This window comes from Artibeus jamaicensis, unplaced genomic scaffold, assembly GCF_021234435.1.
Source record: "Artibeus jamaicensis isolate MK-2021 breed Jamaican fruit bat unplaced genomic scaffold, CSHL_Jam_final contig_3230, whole genome shotgun sequence".
In the NCBI taxonomy this organism is placed as follows: domain Eukaryota; kingdom Metazoa; phylum Chordata; class Mammalia; order Chiroptera; family Phyllostomidae; genus Artibeus; species Artibeus jamaicensis.
Genome location: NW_026521764.1, coordinates 5,641,175 through 5,653,181, shown reverse-complemented (window position 1 = coordinate 5,653,181; position 12,007 = coordinate 5,641,175).

Genomic DNA, 12,007 nt, shown 5'->3' with positions numbered 1-12,007 from the left:
TGTTGAAAATCAGGGATTATAAATGTAAACTCTCAATTCTATTCCACTGATCAATATGCTCCTTTTTATGCCAATACACACTGGCTTGATTTATGGAAGTTTGTAGTAAGTTTGGAATTAAAAAGCATTAGTCCTCCAACTGTCTTCTTCTTTTTAAAATTGTTGACTATTCTGAGTCCTTTCAATTTCCATGTGAATTTTAGGATCAAGTCATAAATTCCTGCAAAAAAATGGCAGCTGGGATTTTTTGATGGGAAGTAAGCTGATGAATGTGGGTTGCATTGCTGTGCATCAGTTTGAGAAGCATTCCCATCTTAACAGCATCAGGCTTCCCAATGAGATAGCTTTCCATTTAGCTAGGCCTTTTTCATTTCTTTCAACAATGTTTTATTTTTATAGTTTCCCATGTTCACAACTTGCACTTCTTTTGTTAAATTTATTCCTAAGTATTTTGTCCTTTCTCATGCTATTATAAATAGAATTTTTTTTAATTTCAGCATCAATTATTCATTGCTAGTATAGAGGAAGACAATTGATTTCTGCATACTGATCTTGTATCCTGCAATCTTGCTGAACTCATTTATTAATTCCAATGGATTTTTTTGCACGTGAATGAATTCCTTGGGATTTTCTACATATGAGATCCTGTCATCTGTGAATATACAATTAGTTTTTGAACTTGTCAATCAAAAGTCTTGACTGAATTGTAACAGAGGAAGTCTTGTCAGTGAATAGCAAAATGCCCATCTTGTTATTCAAGAGAAAAGGAGAATTTTCATCTTAGGGTATTTGCTGGAATGTTCCATTAAGTAGATGTTCTTGAACGGAGGAGGTTTTGCCCGAGGGGACATTGGGCAGTGTCTGAAGGCACGTTGGTTGGCACAACGTGAGTGGGGGGGGTGGAGTAGGGGTGGTGGGAGTTGATACTAGCATCTAGTACATAGAAACTGGGAATATTGCTAAACATCCTATAATACCCAGGACCACCTCCCCCTCCCCCCACCCCTGACCCAGAATTATCTGGCTCAAAATGTCAATCGTACTGAGGTTGAGATCCCCTGGATTAAAGGAATAGCTTTCCAAAAATGTCGTCTCTCATATGTGGCTAAGTTATGCTTCTTAAATTTGCAGGGTTCTAAAGGAGAAGTTTCGGGAATGATTTCTCAGCCCACAGCGGCTGCCTAACAGAGGTGGAGACAGTGTCCTGGGCCCTGGGTCAGCAAGCCCATGGACATTTGGACCAAGTAATACACAACCTTCAGCAAGACAGAGACTGACTGGGGGCACAGAACATGTCACAGCTGCCCCAGTGCCAGTGGCCATGTGTGACCATTGCTGTGGCACCAACAGGGGATGTTAGGCTTTGTGGAGCTTGTTGCTATGCAGTTGGAAGGAGGGCGGCTCTTTAAGAAAAAGAACCCAAGTCCTGTAGACACAGGACTTGCGGGAGATGAGTGTAAGTCATCCCTGAAACAGAAGTGTCATTAGCTTTCAGGCAAACCTTCCCCAGAGCGGAGGTGATGCAGAGTATAATGGGACCACCTGTATACTGCTTCACCCCTCCTCCAACACACTTTTCCGAAGAGCCCTTCAGCTGATTTGCATTAAGGTAACCATAAGCAGCATGGTGTTTTATTTTCTTACTTATATTTTACAACTTTTTCTTGGTGAAAGCAATCTAAAGTTCTGCAGTTTGGCTTTGAGATCAAAGTTGACAGTTGCAGGGAGAAAAAAATAGTCCTAGACACTTAAAAACAGGTGCTAAGTGGTTAGTCAGGACAACAAATGGCTTTGATAACATGTACGTGTTTCCAAATGTTGCAGGATGAACTTAGTACTTAAGAAGTAGGCTTTGCAGATACAGACAAGTCCCATGTTGTACTAAAAACATTAAAATGTATATTTTTACAGTTTGAAGAATTATTACTTCACATTTATGTAGCACTTTGTATCTGCTGAGTGATCTCTAGCCTTTCATTATTTTTTAATGGTCTGGTGAGGCCAGTCCTAGGAGTTGTTAGCATCATTTCAAAACTGGGGGAAACAGGAAGAAGCTTCCAAAAATGATGCAGAGGCTTCCAAAAATGACGCAGAGGCAGGAAGAAGGGAGGGGCAGGAATATTAGAGAGATCCTAAGGAAGGCCTGACTGAAATGGCTACATCTGTGACCATCATGGAAACCTGCATTTCTAGGCAGCGGAAAGGGGGGATCTTGCAGAGCTCAATAGGGAGAGTGTTAGTATTAATAAAAGAACATAGGACTTGTCTCACTTACAAATGAGCACATGGAACAGGCAGAGGGAGTGTTTGGCCAACTTTATAAATGCCCAGGCCGTAACTAACTGCCATGAAAGTGTAGAATTCCCTCCATCAATGTCAGAGAAGATATCCAGGCCCTCCGTTTGCAAGTTCCCTTCATGTCACAGTTCAGGGAGGACAGGCAGTGGACCTGCGCCAGGACAGACATGCCTAATGTCACATCTGTCTCTCTGACAGGTCAGACCTGGGAGGGTTTCAGCAAACCACTGAACTCCTCCATGGTCAATCCAGAAACAACTTCTTTCTGGGTGGCTGAAATTCCAGAATTATAGTTATCCATGTTTAGATATGAATCATGGCAGGCATTTACTCACTTAATCCTCACAGTAACCCTGTGAGATGAGTAAAATTTGACAGATGTGAAAACTGAGACTCAGAGGGGTTAAGAAGCATGCCCAAGGTCACACAGCTGGTAAGTAGCAGATTCCAGGTTTGAACCCCATGCAGCCCAGCTCCACAGTCTGTGCTGTTGTCTTTTCTCTATGATGCTATATTAGGAGCCTTTCAAATGCTTTCTCATTTTGAGATTTACAAATAAAATACCGATGAACATTTAAGTGTCAGTAGTATTAGAAAAATGGACAAGGAGCAAGCTATTTTTAAAGATTTAAGAATAACTTCTATATTTCTGTCTCTAGGATCACCCACACACTGTATGTTCTTTCATATTCCTAAGCTGCTTTGGAATTTATTATCGTACTTGTTATCTTCTCAGTTATAGTTAGTTGGCATTTCTGAGCCAAATCCAGAAAAACACTTCTGTTTTCCTCCATTGATTTGTGACCTGAGACGAGAAACTTTTTAAAAAATCATGATCTTGTGCCTTGGATAGGTTGCCGTTTGATAAATGTTCATTGAATTAATACCAAGTATTAGTGGAGATGTTACGAAATCTCATTGCCTGTTTTATCAACATATACTGGATAATTTAATGTAAAGCACCATTTTCAACTGGCTGCTACCTGTGTAGAAACAACTTTTCTTACCATTTCCCACCTGTTCACCATCAGCCCCCCATGTACACACTCCCTCCCCAATTTCATCTCCATGTATAAGAAAAGGAAATTTTGATGGAGTGCTGAGACATTCCTATTTCATGAAGGACATGTCTCAAGCACTTCAGTTAAAGTTACCTTATTTTTTATCGTTTAAGATCATTGAAATGTGTTTACCTTTAAACCATCACTCCAGATCGCTAGGCTACTTGAATTCTAAGGCTTTTGTGTGGTTGCATGTATGTGGATACATGTTTGGTATATCTTATTCTGGGAGCAACCTTTTTATTCGCTATTTGTCAACTGTTGTGCTCCGGTAAAACCAGGACACCGTGCTTATGAGCCTGTGGGCAAAGTGAAGTAAAAGTCCTCAGGACTCTCACACTGATGGCGGCTGTGGAAATTGGCAAACCCACTTTGGAAAGGGGTTTGGCAGCATCTACTAAAACTGAAGATAGGCATAATCGTGGACTGCACTGACGTCCATCAGCCTAGTGACACAGCTTTACCCATCCCGCCATGCTAGGACCAGCTCCTGATGTCATTCCTTTATGACCTGTCAGGCCTTGTTGCTGACCTCCCTCTAGCAGTGTCCCTTTTGTCTGCTGACCTTAACCTGCCTCAGCCAGTTGGAGGCCTGTGCATAACAGGGAACCTCAGTGGGGAAGATTAGGAGACTGAAGCAGCTTCCTAAATGCTATGTGATATCCCCACCCCTTTGGAAACCTTCCAACTCGGTACAGTTTAGGATGACCTTGCCATCTGTGTGTACTACTATGAAGCCTGACGCAAACTGGCTTAGACGATGAAGGCAGGACATTGGCTCCCATGACTGCAAAGACCAATGTGCGCTTTCGGGCATGTTCTAGCAGAGCTACAGTTCAGTTTCCCTGAACTCCCTCAACTCTGTGTTCTGCCACATTGGTTACATTCTCAGGCTTCCAGAAGGCCCTCATGATCACAAGATGCCTGCCAGCATCAACTGAGCTACATGCTTCCTTGTTCAAGTGAGAAGAGACCAGGCCTCTATCTGGATAATCAGTGAATAAAAGTTCAGAGCTTAACTCTTATGACCTTCTGGGTCCAACTCCCGAGCCACTCGTTTTGGTAGCAAGATTGTATCTGCCTGTATAGTCGAAGCCCTAAGCCCTAGTCAAGCAAACAAAACAAAACAAACACAATTGCTTTTGCTTCTTCACCCTAACTGATGCGTGCTTACTCTTACCGTGTTTACAAAACTCTAGGGATTCATTCTAGTAGCCTGTCTATGCTCCAGAGTGATTTCACATCCTCACAAGATCTCAGAAATAGCACTGGTTGGCAATTTTAAATGCCACCTTTCCTCCTAAAACATAAAGGCCTGCCTCACTGCTGTACCAGACTGTACCACCCACCCCCTTCTGCAAGAACTCCAAGGACATTTGGCGAAACGAGATGACCACATGTCATAGCATCTGCAGCACTGGATTCAGAGATAATAATGATGTCTCATCTTTGATCAGCATTTTACAGTTTCCAGTGTGTTTGCACACGTGGCATCTCATTTCATCCCCAGGAGCTGGGTAGGATCTGGACCGTGTTATCCAGTTTGGTGATTAGGAAATCTTTTTGAGTGACAGACTTACCTGAGATCAACGACTCTTAAGTGACAGAGCTGGCATTGGGATCTAGATCTTTGCAGGCTGAACTTTTGTAGGGACCTTTTCTCTGATTAGTCTTCTGGCCCAGAGTACAGAGTAAGGAAGAATAAGAATGTACATTTGATTGTGGTTCAGAAACAGGACACTGGGTAGGGGGTGTCAGAAAGGGGGACTCCTCTGCTGGACAACTTCGAGTGAACAGGAGAGAGAAGACAGAAAGATCTCAACCTTTGTTTCTGCCCCCCCCCTTTTTGTTTTTTGTTTTTCCAATTTTCTTTTTCCTAACTGTTTCTTTCTCAAATTATCTCCTCTGCTACAACTTTCTCAAACAATATCAAACCCTCTCCATGACCAGGCTCCACTCAAGAATCAGACCTGAAAAAGAATTGCAGGTTCATGGGGTGAGGGGGAGGGGACATAGGGAAGAAAGGTGAGGGGTGGGATGCACAAGATTGGGAAGGGTGGTGAGAATGGGATTGATAAAAGAAGGAAGTTGACTCTCATAACAAAGGTTAATTGTCATCTAAAATGTTAGATTACTATAGACATTTGTAAAAAGAACTAATGCCTTCCGGGCAATGTGACCACTCAGGGACTGGGGAGGCCAAATCTACCAATTGAAGAAGGCTTTTGTTATTTTAAAGTATAACTGGAGACTGATCAGGCACTATAGAACATACTTATATATAGCGCTCATTATAGGTAAATTTGGAGTAATCACATAGTCAGCTTATTGAAAATTCCTTTTATGAAGACTCACAGGGAAATATGGAAAGAAACTGAGAACCAAGAAGTGGGCAGCGGTGACACCCTGTTGGAGATCAGTTGAAGCTGCAAAGGGACTTTTTAAAATTATTTGCATGAAGAATTAGATTGCAGCTAAGCTCATGGAGGGGGGGAATTTAGAAATAATTAATTCAGACACTCTTCTGCTGTTGTGAAAATTAATAAAAGTAATTTAACTGTGGCACTGTGGCAGGGAAGGGAAGCCAGAGGTTGCAAACTGATGGCTCTCAGGCCAAACGCGGCCCACAGACGGGACTTGTTGGCCTTCCAGTGCATTGGGGGAAGAGCGTTCTTCAGTTCACTGTCCCTACTAGTCACATAATACACACACGCACACTCGCACACTGTCCTCATCTCCCACTGCTTCCCTGCCTGGCCCTCAGGGCTTCTGAGTTTGGACTTCTAAGATTTTTTTAAAAGTCATTCAGTGCATTAAATATACAAGACACTGCAGATGTTGGCAGAGCATGATGGCATGAAAGTTACACAAAGGTAAATTTGGTTATAAAAACAAGGAGATGGTGATTGTGGGGGAAGGTGGTATAAGGGGATTAAGTGGTAATAGAAAAAGTACAATAAAAAATTTAAAAATAAAATAAAGGCAGAAAAGAAATAAAAAAACATGTTTTAAAAAATCAGGGGAAAAAGTTCTCCCTGGAGAATAACTGGAATCTGCGTCCATTTTCTGAAAGGCACAGTTAGCCTTCAGACAGGTCCAGCTCTGGAAGGGAAGGGACTGAGCCATCCCTTTGAGATGGTGTTCCGCAAAGCTGTTTGTTCTATGGTTCTGGGAGCTAAAACTCTAACAGCAAATAAGATTATGTCAGGTGATTGGCCAAAAAGCGACATGATTAGAGTCATTATACCCAAGAGACAAAAAACAAAGAGCATGACAAAAGCAACAAGAGTCACCTTTTCACATGATAGGTTATGCAGGTGGTCCCCGCCAAAATCAAAAGAAGGAGGGTACACAATGAAGGGCAAGTCAGGAACGAAAGAGCAAAACAGGGCTATCTTTCCAAAGCCTTACTTCTCTATAAAGTTCAATTTTAAAATAAGGTATCTAGGCAACAGCAATGAAGGGACTTCCCAAAGGAGCAGGAAAGAGAAAAGATAAGCCAAGAACCTCAGCACTTGATGGAGGCCCCAAGCCATCTCCCTCAACGCTCCTCAGTACCCTGTCCTAAGTGTGTTTGAGACTGAGGATGCCCTTGCCCCCGCATCCTAGTGTCTGTGTGGTATGTGAGCACGGACCTACCTCTGGCCAAGAGTCCAACTTTTCCCCCAGATTCAGGGGGAGAGAATCCCTGACCAGTGTGGCTCAGTCGGTTGGGTGCTGCCCTGCAAAGTGAAAGGTCACTGGTTTATTCCTGGTCAGGGCACGTGCCTAGGTTGGGGTTTTTTCTCCCATCAGGGCGTGCATGGGAGGCAACCAATCCATGTTTCTCTCTCAACAATGTTTTTTCTCCCTTATTTACCCTTCCTTCCCCTCTCTCTAAATTTTTTTTTAAAAAAGGGAGAGAAGAAAAATGATCTATCACATTCAAATTCAAGTATGGATTTTAAGTTAAGATGAGGAGACTGGAGTAAGGCAATCCTGAGTTCAAATCCTAGTTCTAGCACTTGTTAGCTTTATGGACCTCAGTGAGTTACCTTATTTCCCTGGGTCTTGTTTCTCCTCATCCATAGTTTGGGCATAATGCATTAATCTATCTCAGAAGGTTTAAAAACTGCTCTATAATATGTTAATACATTCAGTCCAATGCCTGACACAACAGTAGGCACTCAACAAACGGTATTGAAAATAACCATCATAGTGAACTTGAACATCTGTGAAAGGGAAATGTATTGTAGTCAGTCCAATGAAAAGAGAGCCAGTGTCAAATCTCATGTCATGGCTGAATGCCTTTCAGCTTATCTCTGTCCAGTTGAATGGCTTTGTCTGCCTCAGCAGAGACTGGGAAACTCGTGCCATCAAAACCAATGAGACAAGCATTTTGTAAACGCCTGTTAGGGGCACAGTGCCGTGACACTATGTTGGACCTGAAAAAAGGTCTCATTAAAGGTTGGACCATGGTCGTGGGAGGGTATAATTGTTGTACTTTATCCAAACTCAGAGATGATGGAGATAATCTTTCACTGATGCCACATAAGAAAAGAACGGTAACAAATCATTAGAAATTGCTTCAGCATTGAAAACTGAAATCTTAGTTCATTGCCTGTTACAGTGCTGAGCTATGCCCCCATGCAACTTTTACCAAGCACTATGGGCAGACACAATGAAAAATAGTCTCCTTCCTCAAGAAGGCTGGCATCGGTGTCCTCCAAGCTGTAAGGCATTCACCCCAAGATGGTGATTAGACAATAATCGAGGGTGTGGGATGAAGATATGAGACCTTCCATTTCTATTTTTTAAAAATCCATCTTCTGAAAATACTTATTATATTATATACATACTATATGTGAATAGTCATGCCTGTATATAATTTATAAATAAAAATAAAAATATTCATGGGATCGGGTTTACATTTTTTATTGATAGGGTTCTTGATTAAAAAGGTTTGGGAACTACTGGTCTAAAGAAGAGGGACCAGTAAGCCAATGGTCAAGGTCTAATGCAGAGAGAGCTTGACTGAAGCACAAATGATAAGCATGTTGCTGTGCAGGCAAGGCTTCCCAGAGCAGGTGACAGGTGGAGCTGCTAACATGTGTTTGGTGGGGGACGAGGGGAAAAGGAAGAATGTTTCAGGCAGGCTACACAACACATGCAAAGGCAAGGTGGCCTGTGCATGTGAGTGCATTTGGGAAACTAAAATAATTTGGTCCATCTTAAAATGTCAGGTATGTGTGGGAACTGCAGGAAGTGAGGCTGGGAGGCTTCCGCAGAGTCAGTTGTGATGGTCATGGAGTAGGAAGCTCATTCTGATGGTGAAGGCTGGTGCTGAAGGATGCTAGCAGGGGAGGTGGGACCAGGGAGCACGGTTCCCAACTTGACCCTCCAGGGCAGTCTCTTTTGACACTTGAGTCCTAGAGGAGAATATTGTAATAGTGGGAGCTGGTGAAATTTCAGAAAGTAGTACAAAAAAAAAAGGAAAAGGTGCTACTGGCCTTTAAAGAGAGAGAAAATCTTTGACACTGGGCATTGCTGGGTAAGGATTAATAATCCCTAAGGACACATCTCTGGGCAAAAAGGCTGTGCAGTATTTTTCAAGTGTTAGTGCCTTAGTGATTCCACTATAGCCAACAGCAACAAGAGTTATCACCTGAGGGAGCCAAAGCTGCAAAGGAGGGAAATGATAGACACCAGAGTAGCCAAGAGGACTAGAACAGGACGGAGTGTCCACTGGGCCACACTGGCAGGCTCTGAGAACCAATTCAGGAGGACCCTGCGAAGCATCCAATGTTCCCTCATGTGAGGAGACATTGTGCCTGTCCTATTCAAATTGTATCCCCTGTATCTTGCATGATGAATCTGGAGGGCAGGGTTGTACAAATCCCAAACTCATTGTCTGTGTCATTGCCTATATAAATAACTCCTGGAGTCGTATACCAGAAGCCTTGGGTAGATGTCCAGCCAAGGTACGTTAAAGGAACTGATGAAATACTGGTGGTGTGGCTCTTCCTATGCCCTTATTTAAACCTGAGGCTGGACAGCCATATCCCATCGGATCTGGGTTTGAAGCAAGCATCCAGGTGGCAGTGTGGCACAGTGCAGTAGGGGTAGACCCGTGACACTCCACTAGAACTGTAGTCCTCCACTGGGTATTTCATTCATTTAGTTGTGAAGAAATCCTGCAAGGAACTGGAAATGCGATGCCGTAACTATGTATATAGCCAGTAAGGAAGAAGCAACCAGGTGGGGAACTAAGGGGTAGCACCCATGAGGACTGGTCACTGGCAGCATTGGACCAGAGAAAGCCTGCTCCTCATTCTAAGGCCATCCCTTAATTCTAGACAGAATGAGACTGCAGACTAAAGTGAGAATTAATCATCAAAGAGCAGATAAAGCTGATTCATTTCTGAGCTGGGATAAAATCAATACCCAGAACTTAAGACTTGGTTGCATAAATATTAAACAAGAAAATCTGGATAAGACATCGATTGTCCTCCTCGGAAGAAGGTGGGGCCTAAAGAAAACATCCCATCGAGGGAAAGGTTGCTGTTGGCAGAAGTAGCAGTCTGGGTTTCAAGAGCTGGAGAGTGTCAGACCTTCTTATAAATGGCCGTGGACTAGCATGAGCTGAAGACCTGGGTTCATGATCTGCTCAGTGATGGTGGTAAAAGGAATACCCCGACCACCTAAGATCCTGTTTCCATCCAGAAAACCTGAAAGGTCCCTTAAGTGGGACCTGCAGAATGTCCTAGAAAACCTGAGAAGGCAACATGGAGAGTTAAATTCAAAATAGAATCCAATCTTCATACACACCCTTTTGTAATATTAACAGATGTTCATGTGGGGCACAGGAAGTACATGGTTTTGATTATTGGTGTATTCCTAGATTAACAGAATCCTGTATGAACGCCAGATAACTGCACGAAGCAGAACCCTTGGGTAGCTTCAATTGGCTCCATTAGACCAGTGGATTTACACCTTCCTGGCAGCTAGAGTTTGAGTAAGGGCCATGTTGGACTTGGGGAAACTGCTGTTGGACACCAAATCATTTGTGATGCTAAGCACCAAGCTACAGGGCTACTGTGGGTTTATACTTTGTCCAGGCCAACACACTGGGAGGCATAGTGTGCTGGAGAGAGGCGGATGGTTTCCAAGGGTCTTACACTCAGGGAATGTGTCTCGTTCACAGCCACTGTCATACCCTTCTGACTCCTCAGTTCTCTCCCTGTCCCTTTCTTTGAAGTAATTTTACTACTCAAATCAGGCAAATGTTTTTTGTAAGCACAGAGGTCTATCAGCCATCACCTTCTCTTGGACATAATAGGCTGAAGTGTTTGCTCTGTTTTTATAGCTTAGGGTTGACCTTATCTGAGGGGACGGCCTTGACACAAACACTTTCAGTACATGATGGTCAGCGTGCCACCGTGAAGCAACTTTTTGAAGTTTGCCTCTGTTACTATGTTTTTGTCCTTTTATTGTTGATTGAGGCCTTGTTGAGTGCACTCTCAATACAGACAGGATACTGACTGTGTGTCCCTACGGAGAACTCACTCTAGGAGTTTGGCCTCAGTTTACCAGATCCTCACCACATCTACAAAATGAGGGGGTCTGATGGCCAGAGGATCTTTCGGATCTAAGAAACCATGATTATGTACCCAATATAAAGACCAGAAATGCCTCTATGATGTACAGATTTAAAAAATATATTACCAGAATGTCACATAAGCAGAGCTTCAGTTCACATATGAAGAATTAATAGAGTGGTTATTTGCATGCAAAATAAACAGCCTTTACAAAATATTAGTAATTGCTTGAAGTAAAGAAAAAATAATCTTACAATTCAAAATCTTGATTCAATGTATAAGTTACTTTTGGCTCATTTATCATAAAAATCTATTTATTAACTTTGACCTACCAAGGCTTTATTTTAGGAATACTGAAACTGATAGCAGGTAGTGGAGACTTAGGCATTAGTGAAACGCAGTCCCCTTACTTCCTTAATCTTTCCCCTGCATGTTTCTGGCACTTTCCATCTCTGAGCTCTCTTGCCTGAACTAGCTCTGTTCCTCTCCATGCTTTCTCTGGAGTTGATTCCCCATTGACAGTTTTTCCTCCAGAGAACAAAGCTGCTGCTTCAAAGCTCTCTGTGCTTCCTAGTCTGCACAAGGGGTTGCCTAACACCCATCTCTAGGTGGGAGCTCTGTGGGCACCTGTTTGCTGCAGCTTTTTACATTGCCTTTCCCTGTCCTGTTACTCAGTTTGGTGTGTGTCTGCCAGATATTCTGCCTGCTGTCAGTGTAAGGCCTTCCCAGACGGGGCAGCTGAATGCACTGCACAGCTGCCAAAATTCTAATTCAAGATCTAGAATTCTAACTCCTGCTCTTTAGACCCTTGTTTGGCCCTGGCTCCAGTCTCCTGCCACCCGGGTCCTTGGCTCATTATCAGGCCCACCCAGGCCCTGCCCCCACCCGAAAGTGGGCCCAGGAAACCATTCTTGGCACCAAACTGAACTTCAACAACGCAACTGCCCCAACCTCACCCGACTCTCAACTCAGCACAATTTGTCACCTTGTGAGCTGGAAGTCAGAAGACATGAGCAAGAAGAGGAAATGTCACGGTGAGGGAACTCATCACGCCCAATCATTGAGACTGTA